Source organism: Mixophyes fleayi, chromosome 8 (assembly GCF_038048845.1).
Source record: "Mixophyes fleayi isolate aMixFle1 chromosome 8, aMixFle1.hap1, whole genome shotgun sequence".
In the NCBI taxonomy this organism is placed as follows: Eukaryota; Metazoa; Chordata; class Amphibia; order Anura; family Limnodynastidae; genus Mixophyes; species Mixophyes fleayi.
This window is the reverse complement of record NC_134409.1, coordinates 9,867,266-9,884,170: the sequence shown is the minus strand read 5'-3', so window position 1 is coordinate 9,884,170 and position 16,905 is coordinate 9,867,266. Positions and strand designations below refer to the sequence as shown.

The following is a 16,905-nucleotide window of genomic DNA, read 5'->3' as shown; positions in this document are numbered from 1 at the left end:
GGCGAGATATTAATGGAATTGGCACCGCTCTCTTGTTTAATCCTGTGTGAACAGTGTTTTTCATTTCTTGTAGTTTTCATCACATAAAGAGTATATCATTGTGTTATATAAAGGGTGACGCCATTTTCTCCGTCGTCAGGAAATCTGGCCTGTTTTGTAGAATCGTACAACTAGAGGCAACTCAAGGGCAAGGCAATTTAGCCTATTGCTTTAGACCTCAAGGTAATAAAGTCTGCAATTAGCATATGAATAGTGAGATAATAAATTCTGAGTTATTTACAGCTTGTTCCCACACATTGTATCAGGAAGATGTCACAGTGTGCCGATATTCTGCCCGGTCAATTGTTTCTTTTTACATCCTATTTCTATTACTCTTCTACAAGGGCCTTTAAGCCAATTATGACCAGAGGTATTCTATATGTTAATAATTAGACCAATTTTGACATTTTAATGTTAACGTTAGAATATAAGTCAGTTATATGTTGTCTTTTACTGGATAGGTAGGGATTTATTTTGGTACAATGTAAGAATAATTACTTTGAAGGGATTGATGAAGGTATTTTTGGGGGTTGGAGGGGGTAGGTAGCTGATTACAGGGCCTGTCTTAGGTACCAGATTTTATTGAGTCAGATGTTGTTACATAACTCCCAATTTTCCCCATTTTTGGGGAGACAGATCCTCATTTCATCTGAGCTCCACCCAAATTGCCAAAGTGATCATTAAAAAATATTGAATTAATTACTATGTCATACTATGTCATGGTGGCTCAGTGGTTAGCACTTCTGCCTCACAGCGCTGGGGTCAATTCCCGACCATGGCCTTATCTGTGTGGAGTTTGTATGTTCTCCCCGTGTTTGTGTGGGTTTCCTCCGGGTGCTCCGGTTTCCTCCCACACTCCAAAAACATACTGGTAGGTTAATTGGCTGCTATAAAAAAAATTTACTTTAGTCTCTCTCTCTGTCTGTCTGTGTGTGTGTTACGGAATTTAGACTGTAAGCTACAATGGGGCAGGGACTGATGTGAGTGAGTTCTCTGTACAGCGCTGCGGAATCAGTGGCGCTATATGAATATATGATGATGGTGATGATATATGAATATGCAGCTGTTACATCAAAAAATTTAACTAAACTTCAGAACAAAAATATATAAAATGTCATCAATTAAATCTAAAGGAACCAAATAAAAAATTAACTATATAATATAGATATTCCAATCCTTGGTCGGCAGCACGGTCACATGACTCATCATGTGATAGAATGTCAATTAAACAGTATCAATAATACAAAGGCAGAAAAGTCAGACACTAAAGCCTAATACTCATTTTACCAATGTGTTTACTCATTACACACATGAAATATACAACAAGATGAGTTCCGAAAGCCAGAACACAACTTAATAAAAGTAATACTAATAGACCGTAAAGTAACAATAAACAAGCATCATCATAATTATTAGAACAAGCAAATTAATTATTAGAGGTTTAAATATCAAGCAAAATTATGCAAAATGAAAGCACCTTTTCTCTGAACCAAACCTAACTTATAATCACTGACAAATATACAGACAGTTGACTATTGGATCAAATCAGCGTTATAACGTGCAAATTGTTTAGCACTGATAGACTATAGTGATCCAATTTAAAAATATATATTAATGTCAATATACAGCATACTCATATATAATATCAATGTGTAATGTTGAGTCACCCACAACAATCTTGTCTTGATACTAGAAGCCATACAGAAAGCGAAAAAATAGCAAACTGCACAAAAATAATGCAATAACCCTATAAAATGTTTTGTTATAACTTGATAAAGGGACATTAAACGTCCTGGAACATGGGGATAAACACAGAAACCTGTACAAATAGTTATGGAGTGTTGGTCCTTTATTCAGTTACATTGCTTAGAGCGGTATCTGGCGTAGCTGCCAACTGCTGTATAGCTGTACTTAAAGATGGCAGCTAAATTATGTTTTGTTTGGTTTTACAGGAAACACGTGGATTTACTGGCCTAGGTAGTGGAACCAGAGACCTTATAATTCTCTGTCCCAACAGATGTGTGGTGATCAAGTGCTCCAGATCCTTGCTAGGTGAGAACTAAGCGCACAAACGCAACTACCCGCGAACACACGGTTTAATTTTGTGTGACAGATTAATTTAATGAGGAAAAGGGATGGAAGAATTGGTGGATAAACAGGCTCCCTACTTTGTAGGGATGTGCACAGTCCTAAAGAGACCAGGGGTTATATTTACTACACTGCGGGTTTGAAAAAGTGGAGATGTTGCCTGTAGCAACCAATCAGATTCTACTTTTATTCAGTACATTCTACTAAATGACAGCTAGAATCTGATTGGTTGCTATAGACAACATCTCCACTCTTTCAAACCCACAGTTTAGTAAATATACCCCCAGGTCTTGCCCCAGAAATTCGCACCTACCAATGACACTTTTGTAGAACGACCTGGCCAACCTGTGGCTCTCCAGCTGTTGTGAAACTACAAGTACCAGCATGCCCTGACAGCTATCGACTGTCTACTGGCAAAGCATGCTGGAGGTGACGGGTGCTCTGTAATGCCAAATTCAGCTGTTATTACTGCATTTAAATCCCCCCAAACAACGGCTATGAGATTAAAGCATATTGGTGCTATCTACAATGTAGAGAAAGAATAAAATCAGCAAAAAAATAAGGTACACTTTCAGGAAAAGGTTAACTTGCTTTTAAAAATATTATCAGGTGCAACCGCTGGATTGGTCAGTTAAGCTATGTAAATCTGGACACACATGAAACACACATGGTGGACAAGTACATTAGAACAATACAATGCATACTTTCAGCTGCTACGTTTAGGATTACGGCCAATTGTTGGATGTGTTCTCTCCGTTTATTGACCCAGCTTTTCTAACCAATAAACAGCCACGACAGGAGTCCTGTATAATCCTATCCAATAGGAGTTACAGTGAGATGGATGAGGGTACGAATGATGGCTACACCATTGCCTATGACTTAATTGGCCACCCCTTATTCCTTGTATGTCATTGGACTGCCCAGGTAGCCAATCATAACCTATCATTGATAAGACTCAAAGTTCAGGTTATCTTAGGACACTGACTCCAGATAACTCCTCGGAAACAATAGTGTAACAATATATTGTCACAAGTAGCAGATGACACAACACACAACAGATTACAATATCCAGATCTATAAAATATCTTAGCCTTACCCCTGATATACCCCATCTTCCAGCTGACAGGTAACAATATACAGGTGGCATTAATATATATTCAATTTAAATAATAGTAAATGTTGCACAATAGTCAACAATGCACACGGAGACTGATACATTGCAATTGTGCATACATGCATTTATTTACAGAACATTTACCAGGAGAAAATAGGTTCAGATGTTGTTGTTTACATTAGCCCTACAGCCAAATATTATCCAAATATATCATAAGCAACTTCTTGTTATCAGTTCCCCAGTGCTAAAATATTGGGGACAATATTTCTGTAGAATAGGAAAACTATATATAAAAAAAATATGGATTAATGCCAAGCAGATTAGTCTGTCGAACATAAATAAATAACATGGATTACAATATATAGAAAAATATAACACAAATATTACAAAATAAAATATTCTTGATGTTCAGGCTGTTCTGGATACAGGGAAATGTCCATCTTGAATTAGAGAAATGCATCTTTACATTTGCTTTCAGAAAAGTTCCCTTAGGACAGTTAAGGGAGATGAACGCTCCCTCTCCCCCCATCCCCTCCGCCCCTTCTCCCAAATATCTGCCCCCTGCTCTAAGAGACGAGCATCCTGTGAAGTTTCAGGGAGTGAACGAGATGTGATGGCTGATCTCTGGTACCCGAGGAGATAAACGGGGCTGCACTGAACGAGTACAAGCTATGGCTGAAATGGAACACAGAGATTTAATGTAACAACATAGACTCACCCTCATTCACCACTTGTACATCCCGATCCCTCCAGTGCAGGAGCAGCTGATATCTTATTGTCCTGTACCAGCAGCCGAGGTCCCTACAGCTGGCCTGGGAGGTAACAGCAGAGTTGCTGGACTGGGGGGGAGATGCTGGAGTGTGTCAGACCCCATTCATAACACACAGGCTTCTTCCACACCCGCTGATTCCAAGCCCACTCCAAATCGTCCCTCCCTCCTCATTCTGGAGGTGCTGTCAGACGGGCTCTGTGCACAACTGGGAATTGCAAAGCCTTTCCGCAGCACTGAACAAAGGGTACAAATCCTGAACTTCCACAATGATCTTATCTTATTCTGACACCAGCTTTTCCTTTTTATACAGGGTACAATTATCTCCCCTGTATGAATCATGGGAATATCAGGTGCGTAACTGCAGCTCACACCCTCCTCCTAGCTCAGGTTGATGATAAATGATACTCTAGTTTCTAGGAATCTTTGCGTTCCCCATAGACAATGCTGCTTAATCTCTCTTTCCAATATCAATCTTCTCACTGGGGTAGTGCATGGCGTTTACAAAGTTACTATGCTCTGATAATATGAACAATAGTGTAAATAATTGCACAGTTACCGCTGTGGAACCTCTGGCAAAAAATACATAAATCAGTTTTTAAAGCTTATTTAACCCATGCTGCAAACTGCACATTCAGTATCTATTGTAACCCATACCAACCAATAAGATTATAGTTTTGGTCAGTCTCATGCTAGCAAATCTCTGATTGGTTGCTATAGGTTACAGTATCTCTTTGTTGTTTTGCACCATATTAATTAAGATTTTTTTCTGTGTTACCCATTGAGTATAATTGATAGCAGCTTAAATTGATGGGGTGCCCACAAGCAATTGCTTTGTTCAGTGATAAGAGATTGAAGGACACCAGTGAAGTCTGTAAAGAACCTATAATTAAAATTATTTTCGATTAATATTTTTTTTTTATCTTGTATTATTGTTTTATCTCTCTATATGTATTTCTATTATTCCATTCATAAACAGCCGAGTGTTGGGGAAAAAAAAAAAATGCACAAAATAATAATATTTAAATATTTCATACATTGTATTAATATAGTTATTGTTTCCAGTGTATTTTCTCAGGATCGCTGATGCAAATGATCTCTTTTCCAGAATAGACAGGTTGAAAAAGAATCGTCTATGAGCAGACGTCCCCGGAGAAAGAGCCATCTGCCGCTCGAGTGGGGGATCCGCATTGATCCCTGCGACTGTGAACATGGGGAGTTGGATGCTGTGACTTGTCAGGGCAATTAGTAAGTCACGTCAATGTGTCAGAGCTCCCTCTATGCCGGGGAACAGTACGTCAAATTATAAAAGTGATGGAAACAAATTATACTCCAGGTTTATTTATAACCATGACCCAAACTTTTATTGTTTACTTTAATACATAGGCAAACAACTACAGAGTCATTATATATATATATATATATATATATATATATATATATATATATATATATATATATATATATATATTCCAGTCAATATATGTACATAAATTCTTGTACTGCACTGAATAATTTTAGGCCGTCTGTTAATTATATAGATATTAGAAGTCTCCCAGGAGTTCTGTGACCCTATACAGTCACCTAGTTGCAGACCTAGTTTTATATGGGTCACAAAAATCTGAGGATACTAAGGGGTATATTTACTAAACTGCGGGTTTGAAAAAGTGGAGATGCTGCCTATAGCAACCAATCAGATTCTAGCTGTCATTTTGCAGAATGTACTACATAAATGACAGCTAGAATCTGATTGGTTGCTATAGGCAACATCTCCACTTTATCAAACCCGCAGTTTAGTAAATCTAGCCCTAAATATCTGTGATAGATGACAATGTCTTTATAACACACAAGGTTTTCTAAGGAATGAATGGATGACACAGTGGGGTATCCAGGAAGGGGGCAGCATTGGGACAATTACCCCCAGAACTGCTTTTGAGCACGTTGTCGTTAAGTAAATAGCCGAGGACTCTGTTAGGGCAGGAGGGGTGAGCTGGGGTGAGTTAGGGTCTCAGTTCACATGTCTTAGCAGTTCTGTGAATTGAGTCCCCTTTCACTGCTTGGAAAGTGTAATCTTATGTTCCCGGCAATTATAGGGATTTTGAGTGACAGGTGCTCTTGGTCATGTGACCTGTTGGGCTGGGCAGGGATTGGGTTTCCCTGGATGCACTGCTGCAAGGGGGGTGAAAAGAACAGTTCCAGCATGGAGATTTGAGACGGCGGGGGGACACTGAGAGACAGGGAGGGAGATTTAGAATGAGAGAGACTGAGGAAGAAATATAGTATCCTAAACATATAAGGTGGATAATTATAATGGTAGATTGAAGTTCGTTGTCCGAGAGACTCCCGAATTTCAGGTAGTAGTCTCTTTCTGGACTGCTGGGAGAGTAGGGCATCTTGCCGGGGGTGAGGTCATGATGACGTGAGTCGAATCATCATCCCACCTCCGAACTTGCTCCTTGAACCAAGAATTAGATAAATAAATATTTCAAAAGGAGCTATACAAGAATCAACAATCCTTATGACTGTTCTACTTTAATTCAAATTAACATATGAACAAACGCACGTATGTGAAAGTAGATCCAACATTAGCAAAGCAAATAACGTGCACACACGTGGGTGTATAATTGTATATATGCAGTTACGTGTCTTCTTAGTATATTTCTTCTCAAGCAGGACAAATGGATTATGTAATAAAGTGCTATAGAACATTATACTGGCTTATAACGTACAGCTGTCACTATGGATCCAGCCCCCCCCCCCCCCCACCTCATTTCCTTCTCTCTTTTGGGTTTGATGTATAGATCTGTACGGATAACGCCTCCAATATTTTTTCAGCTGTCTGTTTGTCCTCTAAGTGTATCATAGCATCTTCTACCCATATTATTATTCACTTTACCGCTTTGTGTTCTTTATATCCTTATAGTGAGCAGGGTTTTTTTGTAATGTATTTATTCTGAAGGCTGTGAAGGTTTCCTCAAGGGAGTTAAGAAGCATTACCTGAAAATAAGCAATGACGTGCAAAGCTCAAAGCGATTTGGTGTAGAAATCTTCAAGGTCTGTATTTCAAGATCCTGCTGTTTCCCTAATCCGGGATCTATTGGAATGGACTTGTTATATCTCATTATTTAGACAATCTCTGGTCTTCTCAGTAATTGATGAATCAGCCAGGCTGCAATGTTCCCGCTGACGCATTTCGCAACTCAGACAAAGGGATCCCATCAATATCAAGCAGAGTCGTCACCCTTCTGAGTATTCTTAGCCTTAAATCACTTTGCGTGAGTGTCTATTCTTTCTACGTATTAATTCAATTTATTCTCAAAGCTGCCAAATATATCAAAACATTAAAAAGTTTTTTTTCTAACAAATCTTAAAGAACGGTCCCATTTTGGACCTCTGACTTTTGCCCCCATGCACCAAATAGGAGGAGAGGGACAGGACAATGTACATTACCCAATGCAAGTAAGTCTGATGCATAATTTGATTTTCAAAAGAAACATCTTCTCCTTTATACCTGATGGGGTTCTACATCGATGATGTCTGGCTGACCTGTGATAACACTGTGAAGACTTTGATTAACGCAGAGAAAGTTCTCCCAATGCTGATAAAATATAATGTCACCAGAATGTATTGAATTTAGGCCATTAGCGAAAGCTCCACAGAACACTCTCCCTCCCAGCTATTCTTTCTTTCTTCCCAGAGATGTTTTAGTAAATGTTAACCGTCACAGTAGGAGGGTGACCTTCCATTCCTGGCTGATGGAAATAGCGTGTAGTACTTCATTCTGTAGAAAGGGTGGGTACCCTGGTTCCATAAATCAATACTCCCATCAAGTTCATACTCCTGTCGCTTCTGTTTAAATGACTCGTTTCATCTACGGTATCTGAACAACGGACCAGACTTCATAAAATGCATTTACTCCAAATCTGTGGAATATCGACACCTGATCTGTATTTAAAGCATGGTGCAAAGCAAGTCTAACAAACCCCTAACTATACAAACACACACAAATACAATAAACACTTATTGTTATAAAAAAAAAAAAAAGGCAGAGTAATATTGATCCAAGTAGCCAATTTATAATTACTATGTATCTTTTCATCCAAGTATATTTCAAATATGTGAATATTTCATTCAGTAACCAGTGTTTAGTGTATTTTTAACCTTGGCTATTCGGCAAAAACCCTTATAAAGCTGCTAATGCCAACATTAATGAGTGAGCATTGCTTGCGTTAAGCCTTTTTGTCCTCTAGGGAAGTGGGATGAAACCTGGCTACCGGACACCATTAATAACAATTCATACAAGGAGAGGAAAGTCCCCACGATTCTTAACGCCCCTGTGGGTGGTATGTAAATTAATTGTACCTGGCTGTTTGCCTGTCTTGTGGAGAGAGAAGAAGGGAGCTTACGGGCATACATAGTGAGAAGGAATAGTTTTCCAGTAATGGGTTAAGATGAGCAATTGAGAGCCATGAGCCATTGACTTAGCCCTTACCTCTCCTGTCTAGTATTGTCTACTGTGGCCAACTGCTCCAGCGACAATCCCAGCGCATGACCAAAGGAGGCACAAGATGGCGCCATTCCTTATAACCAGCCCACCAAAATGAGTCCAGCCAATGGCACCTCTTTCCCCATTGGGGTGGAGCATGTAGAATCTTGAGGGTTGTAAAAGTTCTACCTGGGGAAGGATAGTGGTGTTGTAGAGATCAGGACTGGCTGGGGATTATAACTGGACTGCTGAGGAAAAAGACAAGTGATCAGTGCAGACATGGGGTTGCTTGTATGTGTTTCCCTCTGTGTATGACCGACACCGCTGATATGTCGCTATGTTGATTGCTCATCTGTAAAGTAGCGCAGCTTTCTTGTGTATAAAAGATAAAGAGTAACACTTTTTTTTCATTGACTATACGCCTAAGAGTAATTCATACCCACAAAGCAATACCCAATTTGCCAATTTGTCCACGGTGTGAAACCCAGACTAATCTAGCAAGCTACGGTGAAGATAATTTGCTTAACGTGGCAGGTGACGTGTGGTAAGGAAGAGACTATGACAAAAAGCATGTACTAGTGTTGTGAGTATATGCTTTACTAATGGCACCAAGAAAGTGAGACATGTGGCAAAAAGAAGATACTTCTTGCACCAAAAAAGTAAATACTCTGCGTATAGCACAAATAAACACCGTACTGGTCATCATTCAGCCCACTGACCTCAAGAGGAAGTGCTGAAACTTTGGTGTAGACGTCTCCTTGGATGTCAGTACGAAGGCTGTATCGTGTCCTTCAATAAGTGATGAACAGAGAGATGGAAATAACAGTATCTAAGAGCACAGGATGTTTCAAGCACTGAAAACTAATTACTTCTCAAGAACTTGATTTTTTTCTGCTACTGTTGTTGATGGTTCCCTTCGGGGTCGAGGCCAGATGCTTCCTCCAAGTGTACTTCAACTAGAACAGGACCTTGTAGTGACTGATGGAGATTCCCTGAATCAACGTGACGTCTGCTAAGTGTTGTGTTGTGTTTCAGGAACACCTGAGATCATTAGTAGTGTTCTCTTCTCCTAGAACACACGTCTTTCCCTTAGAGCTTATTATTCTCACTGGTATTCAGATGCCTTTAGGTTTTATGCATGAAACTTCCAGATCGGTCCTTATGGACCAGACATGTTATATTAGGAGAACTAGGAATGAACGTAGAGTTCAACGTAACAATGCACAATAAAGTTTAAGCAATCCTGAAGCAGTGATTGGCCGGCCTTGCTGGAAGAGGTATCCTAAGCTATTGCCCTCTGCCTTTCCCTGATGCCTGGTAGTCCTTACATCACAACCCAATGCCAGCAATGAGGTCTCCATGCCCTTATCTGTACCCTATTTCTTACAGATCCCATTTGGATATTTGGTTTTAATGCTGAAATGTCTAATGACACAAAATATCATTGCCGATATCAAGATAAAGGCCGTCCAGCGTCTTGGGTGCAAGACATTCAGATTTTGTCTGAGTTGGCCTCCCACGTGTGTCTCTAAATTGAATGATGATTCTGTGGCTTAATTCTCAGGTTGAGCTTTAGAGGACAATTCCTGGCTGAATAGCCCTCTGTGCACAAGTCTGCCCCCTGTCCTGCTTTACTTCTGTTTTGTAACTTGGGCCTGACCTATCCAGTATAAGTGTATAAGATAAATGACAGTGATCTTGACTAAACTTATAAATACCGCAGCAACCCCTAAGTTCAGTTAAAGCAGAAGAAAATATAACACATTATAGATCCTAGCCGGAGGCAACAAACTCCCCAATTTAACCCCTCCCATAGTCAAACCGAGGGGGGGGGGGGTTCCTAGTGTCCGGACCCCCCCTCCAAGCCTGGGGCTCTGTATAATTGAGGTGGCTGGACCCTGCCCCCACTTCACACGGCTCTGCTTGATAAGGGAGAGCTGCGTGCACCTAACAGTAGTGCATGCAGCATTGCCCATGTATATTATGGGGATAGGAAGAGTTGGAGAGCAGCCAAGCACTGTCTAATATTATAGCCACGCCCCCATGCAGGCTGGTCACGCCCACTGGCGGCGTGGTGTGGAAACCCCCCTCTACAAATGCTGCGTTTGCCCCTGCCTCCATCGCAGCTCCTCTCTTGATTCAAAGAAAATATATTTGGCGACTAGTCAAACATTTTACAATTCAAAAAACACAGGCTTTTATATATGTTAATGTCACACAGTGACTTTACTCTCATAGGTTATGTACTGTTTCACGAATGTCAAGGTACACAGTAGTCGTTCCATACGACAACACACCATGGATAAGTCTAATAAAGTAGAATTGACCATATTGCTCACAACTCTGCTCACTTCCTCTTCCTTTACCCCTCATCTTCATGTTATCCCAGTTGCTTCTACTGTCTCTCACCCCCCCCCCTCCCCCCCCTCCTTCTAGAATGTAAGCTCTCTGGAGCAGGGTCCTCTCTACCTGTTGTCTCATGTAAGTCTTCATCATATGATCATATTCTGTGTGAGTATTTAGGTGTAACTGTTTTCACGTGTTTGTGATTTAGCTTATTGTATCAGTTATGTCACATCTGTATCACGATTGAGCGGCGCTACGGAATCTGCAGCGCCCTATACGTAAATAATAATATTAATAATAATAATGTTTAAGATAGCGAAAGACCCTACGTTACTAATCAGTAATAAAAACTGCTTTGAATTGGATACGACACAAATAATGAACAAAGTGGTGTTAAGTAGTTAAATATGTATCATATAATTTCCATGAGTCACTTGATGAGTGGAGAATGTGACAAGATGATAGAAATAATTTCTATACATTCAACACAAGTGCCATACATACAGATCCTAAGGTTCCTGATTCATCCCTATTGAGAAAAAGACACCAACATGCGTAGAGGTTAATGAGACATAACACTCATTTCCTTATTAAGTATGGAGACAATAGAACTGTATAAGTCATTGCGTATGTATTCAGTCAGGGGGTAGGGTCCAGTCACTATGTGTTGTTTAATATATACAATCTCAGCCATTCACAATCATGGCCGTAGGTGTCTCTAAAATGTGCGATGAGTCAGCTCTCAATCCACGCAGTGTTTCACCATAGGTGTGAATTGTGACGTTTTTTATCATACCACATACTGTGCAATGTACCTGTATTATGTTATCTTACCGTTAGAACAAAGATATTGCTGCAAAGGGTGTTATTTATGAACCCTGAAAAATGCAGGGGGGGGGGGGGCAGTACAAATATGGAGGTGGTGATTTTCCACAGGACTTAAACAGTACTTTCAAATTGGAGACTATTAACTCTGATAAAGTAAATAATAATTATAATGCAATCAAAGCTAGAAAGAAAATGTCGCTACTTTTATAAGTTATGGACATAAACTCTATAAAATATTTTAGATAGTATATATATGGACTTTTTTTGGAAGAATTAAACAATGTATAACTTGCCACCCATTATGCAGCCATCCATGATGGCTCATAATGGGTGGCTCAGGTACGGAAGATTTATAATTGGAGGTTGAACTGAACTTTGACCCACACTCAACAACTTGACAATACACAGTTCGAAGCAACTTCACCTCTTCCACTTCTCTACAGTTCTTGGATCAACTGCTCCTCTCCACTCTCTAAAAACTTACCCCAACTAATCCACATTCATCCACCTCTCTAATGTTTCACCACCATGCACCTGCTCAACTTATCTTCTCTATTTCTCCTTACTTCCTCTGCACCAAACTTTAATTTTCCCCAGCATCCTATTTCTCTCTCTCCAATCATTATGTCCCCCTCGCTTCCTTACACCAATCTTACCGACCTACAAAAGCGGGATGAATCCTCAGTAGGGTCATGAGTTCGATTCCCGACCATGGCATTATCTGTGTGGAGTTTGTATGTTCTCCCTGTGTTTGCGTGGGTTACCTCCGGGTGCTCCGGTTTCCTCCCACACTCCAAAATACATAATGGAAGGTTAATTGGCTTGTATCAAAATTGATCCTAGTCTCTCTGTCTGTGTGTGTGTGTGTGTGTTAGGGAATTTAGACTGTAAGCTCCAATGGGACAGGGACTGATGTGAATGAGTTCTCTGTACAGCGCTGCGGAATTAGTGGCGCTATATAAATAAATAAATGATGATGATGATGAATCCTCACACCCACAAAAATCCCCCCAACACACACACACACACATTCCCCCGTGTCCTCTTTCTTACCCTGCTCCTTCTCATGGATTCTGGGGATCTGTATAATCCTCACTCTTCTTTCCACCTAAAACTTTCTTAACCACCACTTACATCCAGTCCCTCCAAACCTATCGACAAAGCAAACAGAAGACAATGGCAGCAACAGTTCAAAACAGGCTTAACAGTCCGTGAAGCAGGATACATAACACAGGGACATTTGCAAGTAAGACAAGGACTCAGCAATTACTAATAACAAGCAGAGCAGGGCAAGCCACAAGTTGAACCAGCGGTCGCCAGTGTTAAAATAGGCCAGAAATACGTCTGAAGATTGCTGGGAGATCATTGCAGCCGGTCTCATTAGGGCAGAGATGACAGTTAGGGAAGAGAGGGACAGTGAGCACAGGGCGAGGCGTATGGCGGCAGCTCAGAGGATGCAGGTATTGAACTACAGAGGTCCCGAGTTCGAAACCCCAGCACAACATTAACCGTACAACCACTGTGCAAATCCCCCATTCTGACTCCCATATCTTCCTGAATCCAATTAAAATTAGTTTCCCTCACCAACACCACCCAGTACGAATCTCACACTTCCCTTGTAATCAAATGAGTCACAGTAGAAAAAAATGTCTACATTTTAGTGAAATATAATGCACCATAAAACAGGAATAGACTGTAAAATGAAAAATATAAATGTTTTGTATAAGGAGCTTTCCTTTCCCATCCTTATCTATAGTAACAACTAATTACTTGGCCATAAGTGCATTATCAAACTTAATTGTGCTTCATTAGCATAAGTAACCTGTCAATCTCACATATCAATTAATTGCTCCATTTGTTAAGTTTTCATATAGTGTTTCTTAGCGATATAACTGTGACTTCTTTTAAATCCATATTTTGTGAACCATACATAGAGATGCTGTAATTGACAGCAATGTTTAATTCATCTATCATCAGGTGGGGTAATTAATTACTTAAAGATTACAGCAAGTCACATGACATTGGTACATTTAATTGTACCATCATTGCATGTAATGAAAGGGTTTGTGCTGGATTACGATTGGAGCTTTGGTTATTGATTAATAGGGTTGATGGATTTGCCATTTAATATACCTACCTGCCACATACATAATACACACGCTGCATTGCGGCATTGCAGTTAGTTCCGATGCATGCATGCATGATAAACACTGCAGCATTGGGCATTCGAAAAAAACATGTATTGAATGACTGATCTGACAAACCTGCTGTATCTACAAGTGTACAGAGTGCATGTGTCCATTGGTCTTCAGCTAATCTATAGTTAGACTAATCTTCTGTGGTGAGGGCTCAGAACAACATGAATAAGACGCACAGATATAATATAATGATAGTTTAGGTTTTAGGGAAGGGTTAGTGTAGCTGGCATAATGGTGTAACAATAGGGGCTGTAGCTTTATTCATCAGAGGGGATCCGGTTCCAGTGGGATCCTTTCCAATTGTAAACAAGACCACTGACATCACACTGGATCCCACTATGGTAAATCCTTCAACTTTACACTGCCACTAACCACCCAAGAATATCTCCTGCTCTGCCATTGGCAGGGACAGGGGGCCCATTGTGGGTGTGTCCCACAATGGGCTATCTTGGGCTGGATCACTTGGCCATCTGCATTTTTCTTCCTTTAAAATGTTCCTAAAAGGCTGCTGAGCTTTATATACTAGGAGACAAATGTAGGTTCTTCCACAGAAGAATAACTCTGGCTGGAACAGGAATCATGTATTGAGCCCTCAGCTCACTACATGCATCCTGATGAAGGGGAACCACCTAAAACTACATATAAAAAAAACCTCTTGCTTTGCTCTATTTAGAGAATTGTAATGTTTTGTTAATTGAAGGTTTTCTTGTGTTGTACTATGGGAAGCTTATTGCATTATTGTATTAAATGTTATTGTTTATGTCCTCCCCCCTTCCTCCCCCTTTCATTTTTTATTTTGTACCCTCTCCTTGCCATATTTGCAATAAACTAAAACAAAATAGTAAAAACACAGACACGCGTAAGCAATTTTTTGAACAAAGCACCACTAATAAATTTCTATTTACTTAACTGAAACAGCCTGACCGTCTCCCATCTCCAATGTTTTCTGCAACATCTTGCCTCTAACCTGAGATGTCAGACATTGACAGAGAGCTTCCTTTCCTGGAACAAGTTGGCAAAATTGTGTTTGGGAACTTTTAAAATATTAATGGACTTTTTATCTTTCACTTCACATCTCAACTGCTTGGAAACTGTCCGAGTGATAGTGCTATAAACATCAGAAGTCATACTGTGAGCTCTGAGTGATGTTCCGCAGTGATACCTTATTACAAAGAAATATACCTGAAGGGACATGAAAGTGCTGTTATCATTGTTATAATTGTACAGAACCCGATTTACCTTGTTTCCTCTAGGCCACTTTTTCTAAACCAGCTCCAAACCCCCTCCCAGTAGCTGGGACCTCCTAATTGAGATCTGAAGAGTATTACACTTTCCAAACGTAGGTAGAGACATGAAGTGCGACGAAGGGGAACAGTGTGATGAAAGTGGAGCAGTGTGATGAAGAGGGAACAGTGTGATGAAAGTGGAGCAGTGTGATGAAAGTGGAGCAGTGTGATGAAGAGGGAACAGTGTGATGAAGAGGGAACAGTGTGATGAAAGTGGAGCAGTGTGATGAAGAGGGAACAGTGTGATGAAAGTGGAGCAGTGTGATGAAGAGGGAACAGTGTGATGAAAGTGGAGCAGTGTGATGAAAAGGGAACAGTGTGATGAAAGTGGAGCAGTGTGAGGAAGAGGGAACAGTGTGATGAAAGTGGAGCAGTGTGATGAAAGTGGAGCAGTGTGTTGAAGAGGGAACAGTGTGATGAAAGTGGAGCAGTGTGTTGAAGAGGGAACAGTGTGATGAAGAAATGGGAAAAAATGTGATGAATGGTGCACAGTGTGATGAAAGGGAACAGTGTGATGTAGGTAGAACAGTGTGATGAATGGTGCACAGTGTGATGAATGGTGCACAGTGTGATGTAGGTGGAACATTGTGATGAAGGGGCACAGTGTAATGAAGGGGGGACAGTGTGATGAATGGGGGACAGTGTATTGAAGGGGTAACGGTTTAATAAAGGGGAAACAGTGTGATGAAGGAAGGGGGAACAGTGTGATGAAAGGACACAGTGTAATAAAGGAGGAACAGTGTCATGAAGGAAGGGGGAACAGTGTGATGAAGGGGGCATAGAGTGATGAAAGGGAACAGTGTGATGAAGGAAGTGGGAACACTGTTATGAAGAAAGGGGGAACAGTGTGATGAAGGGGCACAGTGTAATGAAGGAAGGGGGAACAGTGTGATGAAGGGGGCATAGAGTGATGAAAGGGAACAGTGTGATGAAGGAAGTGGGAACACTGTGATGAAGAAAGGGGGAACAGTGTGATAAAAGGGCACAGTGTAATGAAGGAAGGAGGGAACAGTATAATGTAGGGGCGCAGTGTAATGAATGGGGAACAGTGTGACGAAGAGGTGCAGTGTAATGATGGGGGAACAGTGTGATGAAGGAAGGCGGGAACAGTATAATCTAGGGGCGCAGTGTAATGAAGGGAGAACAGTGTAATGAAGGGGGAATAGTGTGATGAAGGGGAATAGTGTTGTGAAGGGGGCACAGTGTAGTAAAGGGGAACAGTGTGATGAAGGAGGAGTCCAGTGTGTTGATGGACTAGAGCAATGATGAAGGAGGGGAGCAATCTTTCTCTTTTATGAAATATGTTTTTCAGTTATTTTTTTTATATATTTTTTTTTAATAATAAAAATATAATTTCTAAACTTAGTTGGGCGGGCACCAAAAATTCTCACACAAGGCGCTGTTAGATATGGGGCCGAGACTGCATATGAGACTGAGATACCCCCTTTACAATTCTTTTTTGGAAGACTAGTGCAAATTTTATTTGGCAAGGAAACTTAGTGGGTGATATAGAAAGAGAATTTTCACACTGTGAGCATGGTTCACATTGGCAGATCAATTAATTAGTTCAGCCCAGGTTACTGGAAAGTACAAGAATTAGAGAAACAGGAGCAGATCAATATCACACTGAGTAAATTGGTCATGCTGGTTGTATGCGGATGCTGTGGATTATCTGCAATTATTTTTACTTTTTAATTGGGATTTCCATGTTATTAGCCATGTTAGTCTAGACATATAAGGACCAAACAGGA

The 16,905-nt window shown here is 40.5% G+C and overlaps 1 protein-coding gene across 1 annotated transcript in view; it reads right to left on the bottom strand.

Moving 5' to 3' along the window:
- The window catches only part of PDE4B (phosphodiesterase 4B), a 267,467-nt gene extending 263,440 nt beyond the window's left edge, over positions 1-4,027 (bottom strand). Inside the window, exon 1 of the mRNA XM_075181837.1 lies at positions 3,960-4,027. The gene's annotated coding sequence lies outside the window, so the exon portion shown is untranslated. The remainder of the gene's footprint in view (positions 1-3,959) is intronic.
- Between the last annotated feature and the right edge of the window lie 12,878 nt (positions 4,028-16,905).